General features: G+C 44.4%; 1 pseudogene; it reads left to right on the top strand.

Annotated features, from left to right (window-relative positions):
- The first annotated feature begins 290 nt into the window (after nucleotides 1-290).
- LOC138775217 (zinc finger protein 821-like) lies at nucleotides 291-7,383 on the top strand (annotated as a pseudogene).
- The last annotated feature ends 2,716 nt before the right edge of the window (nucleotides 7,384-10,099 follow it).

The following is a 10,099-nucleotide window of genomic DNA, read 5'->3' as shown; positions in this document are numbered from 1 at the left end:
GACTGGCACCTCTTCGGATGAGGTGATGCCTGTCATTTAAAGGCATGGTGGGTGAACACTGTAAGTGGTGTGGCTGGCACACTGTGGGCATTGCTTGCCTGCCATGGCTGTTTCTCACCTAAGAACACTGAATTGCCCCATTTGCCATACAATGCATGTCACACACCGGAGGCTGGTTCCCATGTCTCCCTCTCCACCACCTCCATGGTCACATGACCGAATGACGTCATCAGAGGGCCTCTCTCCCTCTAGCAGCTCCAGCGTTCACCGTCTGCCTGGACCGGGACACACCGGACACCGGAGCCGGGGCGGCTTCCGGGGATCATGCATGTGAGTATGGGGGATGACAGAGCGCCGGAGCAGCCTGCCGGTCACAATACCCGGCTGTACCGCTGGAAGGGGATGAGAACATCTCTGTGAATGCAGCAGGCTCTGGAGAGATGCACGGTGCGGGGTGCCCTCTGGTGACTGTGGAGCCCTGCACCATGCATGTTCTATACACGACCTGCAACTATGGGGCTGCAAGGCCAGGCTGATGTGCTGCTGGGTCACTCTCAGGCTTTACATTCAGGTTACAGCAGTTATATGCACAATCTCATTCATTCTACGTGGTTGTTATAATATTAGATCTGCCATTGTGATGTATGGAGATCAGATTTCTAATTGTTCCATATATTATTTAGGTGGGGAACCCCTGATCCTGAGAAATGGGGGGGGGGGGGGGCATGTATGATCACTCCCAATTGAAGTAGTAGTCTAGTCTTGAACAGGTATTCCCTTTCTACATGATAACTGATGTGATAAGTAAGGAGCTGTCAGTCAGAAGAGAAGAAAGCATTGGGGTGAGAGACATCTCATTGACACACATGCACTTCCATATATTTGTGTCTATTGGAAAAAGCAGAAACCGTGCCACGGCTCTAGACTTATTCTCTGCAACGTCCACTCGTGGATATGAAAATCCATTCTAAGGCAATGACATGATGGCGGTTCCTATATAACTGAAGCTTACGGGGAGGTCTGCAGGTTTTCTAGAGTAGATCTCATTCACTAATCCTGTCCTGAGCCAAGAAGGCACACTAGGACCATCATTGCTGATCTCTATCGGTATCTGACATTGATTGGCAGCCCTTGTCTTATCCTCAATACCGCCATGATGCATTTAAAGGGAATGTACCATCAGGCCCGGGTTTAAGTACTGGAGGCGGACCAACCCACCCCCAGTGGGAGGAACCCCCAGCCCCTCTATGACGCAGCTCCATTAGAATCAATGGAGCTGTATCATAGAGGGGCGAGGGTTTCCTTCCACTGGGGGTGGGTCAGCCCAGGCCTGATGGTACATTCACTTTAAGTACTGGAGGCAGACCAACCACCCCCAGTGGAGGAACCCCCTGCCTCTCTATGACGCAGCTCCATTAAAATCAATGGAGCCATATTATAGAGGGGGGGGGGTCTCTCCCACTAGGGGTTGGTTGGCCCGCCTCCAGTACTTCAGCTCAGGCCTGATGGTACATTCACTTTAAGTATTTAAATATTCTGGTACTTTTTGTTGTGGAGAACACTGTGACAATATGGGTGCCTTTGTACTACAGATGTGCTGGAGCACAAGGTACTGACACATCTCCCGTGCTTCAACCAACCAACTTTGCTTTTTAAAGATGGCGGTTAGTTAGCAGTACTCAGTACATATTCTCTATGGCAGCAGGATCGTGGGTAGCAAAAGATACTAGAGAACAGTTCTAGAGTGAATAAATTGGCCTTAGCAGCCAATATAATTGCAGATTCTGATCTTCCAAAGAGCTGCTAAAATCTGGTCCTGTCTATACATATTTCCAATGCAGTTTCGGGTGCTGAATATACAATGTTCTTCTTCTTTTCTTCTTTTTTTTTTTTTTTTTTTTTTTTTTGTCTTAAGCTTTAACCGTTACTTTTCCTCCTCTCCATTTCAGAGCTGCTCTGTGTAGAGGGACAGCGTGGATGTAGCTAGTTCTCATAAGATGTCCCGGAGGAAACAGACAACTCCAAATAAAGTACATTGTGAGTACTCTCCTGTTCTGAGTAATGACAAACACATATTCGGTGGGTTAGCAAGAAGTAGCAGACAGACAGAAGGAAGTATGTCTGCAGGCTTCATTTGTGAAAGTCATTGCTAAACAAGCATCCTATATTGGGGACAAAGATGCTAATTCAGCATTATCACGTGATGTGCATTTCAGTTTGTTTTCAGTGTAGAATTAGATATCTTTTATCTGATTAAGATGTTTAGCAGCGTCAGCAGAAGTTGTCTTTTTCAGCATTTGCTTGCAAACAACGTTAGCATACACAGGCTAAATGGGGATGTTATTTCAAGTGGAATTCCTTCTAGACTTTACATTGTCAGCAGCAGAAATCTAAAGTCTATGAGTGACTTAGTATTTCCAGGGCAAGCCATACCTTGGGATGTGTGTAATGGAGTTTTCTTTCCCTCCTTAGGGGAGAACATGTTTGCAGGATTGGAGAAACAAGCTTGTGAAGCAATGATGAAGACTAAGATTGTAAAACAGGAAGTGTCTGAGATGGAGCCGAATGACCAGAGTAGCAGTGAGTCGGGTGTAATGTGTTGGGGGCTGGCTGTGATCTAGATAGTTTTTATATATCATGCTTTTTGTGGTGATCAGTTCTTCTCTCTGACAAGGCAGTGACTGAAGATGAAATTGTTTGAATGCCTCTCCCTGCAAAGAAATCCTCATAATCCCACTCATCAGAACTATATACAGTGGTACCTCTGTTCTCAAACGTAATTGGTTCAGGAAGGCAGTTTGAGAACCATACAATGTCTTCCCTTATGTGTGCGTTTACACAGGCAGATTTATTTTGGAAGCCAAAGTCAGGAATGGACTTGAAAAGACAGGGAATCTCAGTCTTCCTTTATGACCTGTTCCTTGTTTATAGTCTGTTCCTGGCTTTGGCTTCAAAAATCTGTCAGATAAATCTCTCAGTGTAAACGCACCATTAGGAAATAATGTAAATGTGTTTAATTGGTTCCAGCACCAAACAATAATTAACTATAGTATAATTTATTACATTTAAAAGTGCCCAGTGTAATCACTACAGTACAGAACAGCTCTATACAGTACAGTGCATTATACACAAGAAAACTTAAACAAAACCAACAATTATAGTACAGTAGTCACGAACTCCTCACTCATCCTTTACTGTATAGTGCCCCCCTACCCGCCCTAGCACTGTAACTGATGGGAGATGGTGGAGCTCCAACTGTACTACTACTGTACTGTACTCCAGGATTCTTATACAGTACTGTACTGTATGTGAAGCCTCTCCAGTGCTAAACTCACCAGGTACAACCTATGATCCACACAAAAACTTTGGGATACAGAGCAAAGTTCAAATTCTGAACTTTACTTCAGGATAAATATTCGTTTAAATACCAAACAGTTCAAATTCTTCTAAACCCTGAAGTATTACTGTACTTCAAGACTGATAGCCAAAAAAGTGAGAACCGAGCAAGTGTTGGAGAAGGTTTTCTGTGTCCATTATGGTCTATGCACAGAGGAGAAAAGGCAGCCCTGCACAGCACATCATTCTGCAATCTTACCTCACCCAGTTCACAGGCCAGCACTAAGCAATCTGACCTGTGAATCCAGCGTCTTATGTGCCCAGTCTACAATCAGCAGAGCTGTTTGTCTGGTCCTTGCTCACTCATCCCCCTCAGTCCCTCCCCAGTTTATAATGGACACAACCAACCCCTCTTCACTTTGCTCCTCTGTAATATAGATGACTTTGCCTGATAATGAACAGATAAAAAGTGAGGGGAGCTGGGAAACAGCTTTATGAGTACAGAAAGAGGCTTTTTTTGTCTAATAAAACCTATTACAGTTTCTTAAAATCACTTGAACTATTGATTTCTGCAAAAATATTTTAAATGACAGTTACACTTGGTGGTACTGTTAGTGCATTATTGCCTCTTCTGCAATGTAAATCTTCTAATTCTAGGTGACAGTGATGAGGATACTACAATCGATGAGCTGTCATCTCCAGCCTCTGAAGACGACAACACCGAGAAAGAGATAGGAGAGCCTGGTGGAAGCAGGAAGATGAGGAAACGGGCAGACGTATCTATGGTAAGCATGGAACGGCAAAGGATATTTTATTGAGGATGAAACACTGGCCTACTAAATCTAGGATTTGAGGTCTTGAAAATAAGAATCTTGATTATTCTGTCAAAATGGAGTGGCAGTCACACGTGTGTACTGGCGCCCCATTTACTGTGTATAAAAATAGGATGGTTTTCAGCTTTCACTACATTCACTGGCAACCCCCATAGACAATGGATGTTGTGAGGCAGTGCACACGCAAGACACTGCTCCTTCCAATCTCCATCAAGACTAGAGAGCACATTTTTGATACTTGGAGGATATGATCATAAGGGAAAATGATCGGACAGCCCCTTTAAAGTGATATTTTCACCCCCTTTCCATATAAGTTCTCACCACCATTCTTAAGCTTATATTGTGGACATTTCATATCTTACGGTAGAAAATATTTTTTGGGTGGTCTCTCTCTCCTCAAAAATGCATGTTGTTGGTGGACAGTGCTGTATGGGTGGGGCTTCACGGGTGTCGTGCTCCATATGCCAGCCTATATTGGCACTGTAGGCCCCGTCCCTCTGTTACTCAAAGGGGTGGTGGGGACTAGGGCTATAGGTCGGCCATTTTGATGACGCTACAGGAGGAGGCAAGGCCATGGGGCACGAGACTGTGAAGCCCCACCCATAAGACACTGTCCACCAAAAATAACATGCATTTTTAGGGAAGAGACCACCAAGAAAGCCTTTATAAGATATGGAAAGGGGGTGACAATATCACTTTAACTGTAGACCTATGTTGAGGCGTTTGACAGACCTGTAAAAAGTAAAAGGCAATATGATACATTTTAATAAGCAAAGAATACTTGGTCTTAATAGATAATATACATTACTCAAAGTAATTAAAAGCTAACTACTAAGGTTGTATGCAACTATGCATGGTCCTGGGGTAACGTGTGATGAAGCTGCTTTACCCATTCGAAGTATGCTCTTCCTATTCAGTCTTGAGGGAATATACCAGCTAGAGAAGCAGGCCTAGTGTCAAAAACATTCCACAGATTTTTGTGAATCTTTCTTTTTTTGATAGGTTGCTGAGTCCCTTGACAGTAACCTGGATTCTACACTTTTTATTTGCCCACTTTGTCAATTGGACTGTGAGAGCCATGAGCAGCTGATCACTCATGTATATCAGGTAGGTGACAAACAGTTAGTGCTCCCATTTATCACAACAGTGACCTCATATAATGGTGTTGAGTTTTTTGGGGCCCAAGAAAGGTGATTTACATCACTGAGGATCAGGGGAGCCCAAAACAAACCATTTCTTTCTCATAATTATGTTGTCTTTTCTTTAGCACACGGCTGCTGTGGTGAGCGCAAAAAGCTATCTGTGTCCGGTGTGTGGTCGTGCCCTTAGCTCCCCGGGATCCCTTGGAAGACATCTTCTCATACATTCAGAAGATCAGCTTTCCAACTGTGCTGTATGTGGTGCTCAGTTTTCTAGCCATGACACCTTCAACAGGTAAGGACTATATTAATTTAAAAAAATTTTAGGTCCCTACAGAGGTTGTCCAGGATTAGAAGGACATATACTCCTCCTATGTATGTGCTCAGCCTTACAACCCAGCCCATAAATGTAATTTGGGCTGAGCTAAAATAAGCTAAAAAAGGAGATACCTTTTCTCTTACTACTCTCTCTAATACCAATTGAAATAGTAGTAGTTTCTGTAATAGAAATTTGCTCTGAAATATTTTTTAAGGTGTTGCATTATGAGATCAAAACCAGGAAACTAAAACTTAATTTGAGACTATCTAGGCCAGACAGGAACCCTAACTGCTCCTAATGGACCCTTATAATAGGGCCAGAGGTCAGCTGATGAATGGGCTGATTGCATCTTTTGTGCAGGCATCTAAATCATGAGTAGTTGCCTTTAAAAGGCTGCACAAATGATTGAGACTTGTAAAGGCTCTGTAAATAAGGCACTTATCCTGCTGATCGGCACTCGTTTCCTGCACATCGGGACGTGTATATAGGCCTGTAGAAAGGGTATGTCCACACTACGAAATCCCGGCGGATAACTCGACGTGGATTCCGCAGCTCGTGGCCACTCGTGAACCCGCTCATTCTTCAGGCGGAGTCTGCCAAACCATAGAATGACGCTTATGGGACCAGCAGAGATGCGTAGGCTGCGAGCTGCGGAATCCGCGGCAGGTCATCCGCCGGCATTCAGTATTGTGGACATATCCTCACAGTGAAAGGAGACCATCCTGGTTACTGAATATACATGCTCTCGTGTAAGTCCAGCACAGTTGCTCACTGCAGAAGCTTGTATCACACAGCAAAACACATGAAATGTGGTATGAGATTTTTTTTTTTTCAATGAAATCTTTCCAATGCATTTTTTTTTAGCAACCAGAGCTCGATGGCATAACTTCTAAAAGATCTGCTTTTTTTTCTAGTGAAAAGCTACCAGATGTATTGTCCACAGAAAGCTGGGAGCAGGACAACAAACCCCCCAGCAATATGGACTTCAATGCTGTTTATCCTGCTGGAGTGTTACTTGTGTGCAATAACTGTGTAGCTTACAGGAAGATGATGGCAAACCAGACCCCCGCAGTGCGCAAGTGGGCCAATCGTAGACAGAATGAGCCTGTGGAGCAAGAAGAATGCAACGGCTGGAACGAGAGCGTACTGCCAAAAGAGCAGAAGAGACAGCGAGACACTGAGGAACGAGAGTTGAGACGGATGAGGGACAGAGAAGCTAAGAGACAGCAGAGAATGCAGGAGACCGATGAGCAAAGAGCAAGGCGCTTGCAGCGCGATCGTGAGGCAATGCGCTTAAAACGGGCCAATGAGACACCAGAGAGAAACGGCAAGCACGACTCGTTCGTGAACGAGAAGCTAAACGATTAAAACGACGACTGGAAAAGATGGACATGATGCTCCGGGCACAGTTTGGGCAGGACCCATCAGCAATGGCAGCATGGCTGCAGAAATGAACTTCTTTCAGCTTCCAGTAGGGAATAATGAGCTGGAACAGCAGATTCTTGGGAAGATTGCACTAGATGATCAGAGCAATGGGTCTGTGCACTGACCGGTTATTGGGTTGTGGTTTATTACAGGGCACGATATAACTCCTGTTAGAATGTGATACACATTAATCATATTTTCTCTATACCTCTACTGGGTCTCTCCAGAGCTGAGAAGCCCTCCTTCTCCCTCCTTGGGTGCTCTGTGTCAAAAATCCATTGCTCAGGATTACAAAGTGGCTGGAGGGAAATGTCTACATTTGTAGTGTGGATATTGTAATTCGTATAAAAGGACTATTTGTGCAGGGTCCACGTCTGTGGACTCCACTGTACTGAAAGAGCTGAAAATCTCCTCGACCAGCACAGTCCTGAGACTGTGTTATACAGGGTATGAAATCACATTTTGCTCACATAGCTTCTCTAAACTCTGAACAGCAAGTGAGCTGTATGTGTGTAGGTAGTCTTATTTATGTATGTATGACAGAGTATTGCAGCAGCATCTGTGTAACTGTGTACCAAGCTGTGTAATGTGGAGCCAATAAATTATTTTAATATTGGATTGTGACTGCTCTCGTGACTTGGGCATATCCTTTTTATTTTAATAGAGAATTGGGAGTGAAGTAAGTTATGTAAGTTGGTCTTTTTTTTTTTTTTTTTAAATATTGGTAAAGCACCTACCTTTCATTGGACTCTTTAGGAGCAGCCATTAGCAGATTTGAGGCTACAGTTTAAGGGAACTAGTGTAGCACAAATTCAGGTCAAGATCAGATGGTCCCTACGATGTGTAGATTTATTAAAGCAATTGTCTTGATTAGCACATGAATGAACCTTCAAGACCCTCCACTATGAGCTAAACACTTGCTCAAAAATGCAATTTGTGAAACCAAAGCCACAAAGTGATTAATGGAAGACGCATATGAAGGAATTACTAAAGCTGCATTCAGGTGTCCATAGATTTTGCAGACCTACGGATGGTGAATGCATGCAATGGATTGTCTCCCTGCCCGGCAAGATCATATCTTGCCGGCAGGGGAGAAACTCTTTGATTTACCACGGCTATGATATTACAGTGCTGCAGTGATTCAAAGAGTTTTCCTGCTACCGGCATTATATTGATATCATCATTCCGGGCAGGGAAACAATCCATTGCAAGCATTCGCCAGCCATAGGTCCATGTGACTGCAGCCTAAGAATTCACATTTTAAACACGTTCAGTATTACCAAAATGTTGGCACTTTTTTTTTTCTGAACACTGGAGATTTACATTACAAGAAAGATTTTCGATTATACTAGAGATTTAGACAAACGAAGCAAAGCATTTTGCTTGGCACTTGACTTATAAGCCAGATGCCTTTGATCCCTGTGCTGCTCCACCCTGGGTGCCTGGAAAAGCTGGATCCAGTCCTGGGAAACTTCTCCCAGTTTCCCAGGACTGAATCCAGCTTTTCCAGGCATCTAGAGTGGTACAGAGATCAAAGGCAGCTGGCGTATAAGCTGAGTGCCGAGCAAACGAAGCATGTTGCTTTGTTTGCAATGGAAATTTCGCTCATCTCTACTGAACACCTTTTGAAATAAAATAGCCCTTTGAGGGAAAAAAAAAAAACTTAAGGCTGGCTTTACACTGCCTTAAAATCTTGCAAAAAATGCCTATAAAAACACCACTTTTTTTTTTTTCTTTTCAATACAGCGTGATGGCGCATATTTATACAGTTTCCCCACTCCCGCATCACATTAGTTTGACATAGTTTCAGGATAATATAAGCACTTCATTATCTCTGCAATCTGCTCATCAGCCGGCTGCCTTCTGACTGACTGCCACTCCGTGCAGCTCTACCCCAGGTGCTGGGAAAAGCTGGATCCAGTCCTGGGAGAATGCAGAGATAACAAATGCTTTGCTTGTTATTACTGTAAATTTATTCATGTCTAATCATAATGATCCATGATGCCAGGAGTTCCTGACTTCAGTCTGTAGCTTCCGTGATTCATAGGGGCCTATTCCACGGGAGCGATAATCGGCCCGATTCGGCCGATTATCGCTCGGTGGAATAGAGAAAACGATCAGCCGATGATCATGTCATTAGCTGATCGTTTATTTAGGGCCAGACCTAAATCCTCAGTCCCCCAGCGCGCATCGCTAAGGTGGAATAGCGGTGTGCGGCAGGCAACCGTCGATTTCAGAAGCGCAGCATACATTACCTGGCAGGACTTCTCCTCCGCTCCGTCTTCCTCCCCGGGTCCCACTGCACAGCATCAGCAGCTCCGGAGCAGCCTGACTGAGCAGTCAGAGACCGCTCAGCCAATCATAGGCCATGACCGCCCGCGGCCAGTGATTGGCTGAGCGGTCTGACAGCTCACTCAGTCCTCTCCGGAGCTGCTGATGCTTTGCCGCGGGACCCGGGGAGGAAGACGGAGCGGCGGAGAAGTCCTGCCAGGTAACGTATGGTGCAAGGGCTGCAAGGACATCGGTAACAATGTCCCTGCAGCCCTTGCTCAACGATTATCGGGCCGCGGAATAGGCCCAGTAAAACTGTGGGGGGGGGGGGGTTTTGGTACATGAACGCAGACGTATCGAAATGTTGGCACCTGAAAACACACAAATGAGAGTGATAAAACAAGCTCTATTTATATGACTAGTTATGGAAATAGCAATTACTACAAGGAGTTTTGCAGCCAAAGCCAAGAACAGACTATAAACAGAGAACAGTTCATAAGGGAAGACTGTGATCTTCCCCATTTCAAATCCATTCTTGGCTTTGGCTTAAACAAAATCCGTCAGATAATCTGTGTGTGTAAAACTAATGGTGCGTTTACACAGACAGATTTATCTGACAGATCTTTGAAGCCAAAACCAGGAACAGGCTATAAACAGGGATCAGGTCATGAGGGAAAGACTGGGATTTCTCCTCTTTTCAAATCCATTCCTGGCTTTGGCTTCCAAAATCTGTCAGATAAATCTTTCTGTGTAAACGCACCTTTAGGGTACAAACA

The sequence above is a fragment of the Dendropsophus ebraccatus genome, unplaced genomic scaffold (assembly GCF_027789765.1).
Source record: "Dendropsophus ebraccatus isolate aDenEbr1 unplaced genomic scaffold, aDenEbr1.pat pat_scaffold_1415_ctg1, whole genome shotgun sequence".
Lineage (NCBI taxonomy): Eukaryota > Metazoa > Chordata > Amphibia > Anura > Hylidae > Dendropsophus > Dendropsophus ebraccatus.
This window is presented reverse-complemented; position numbering and strand designations above follow the sequence as displayed.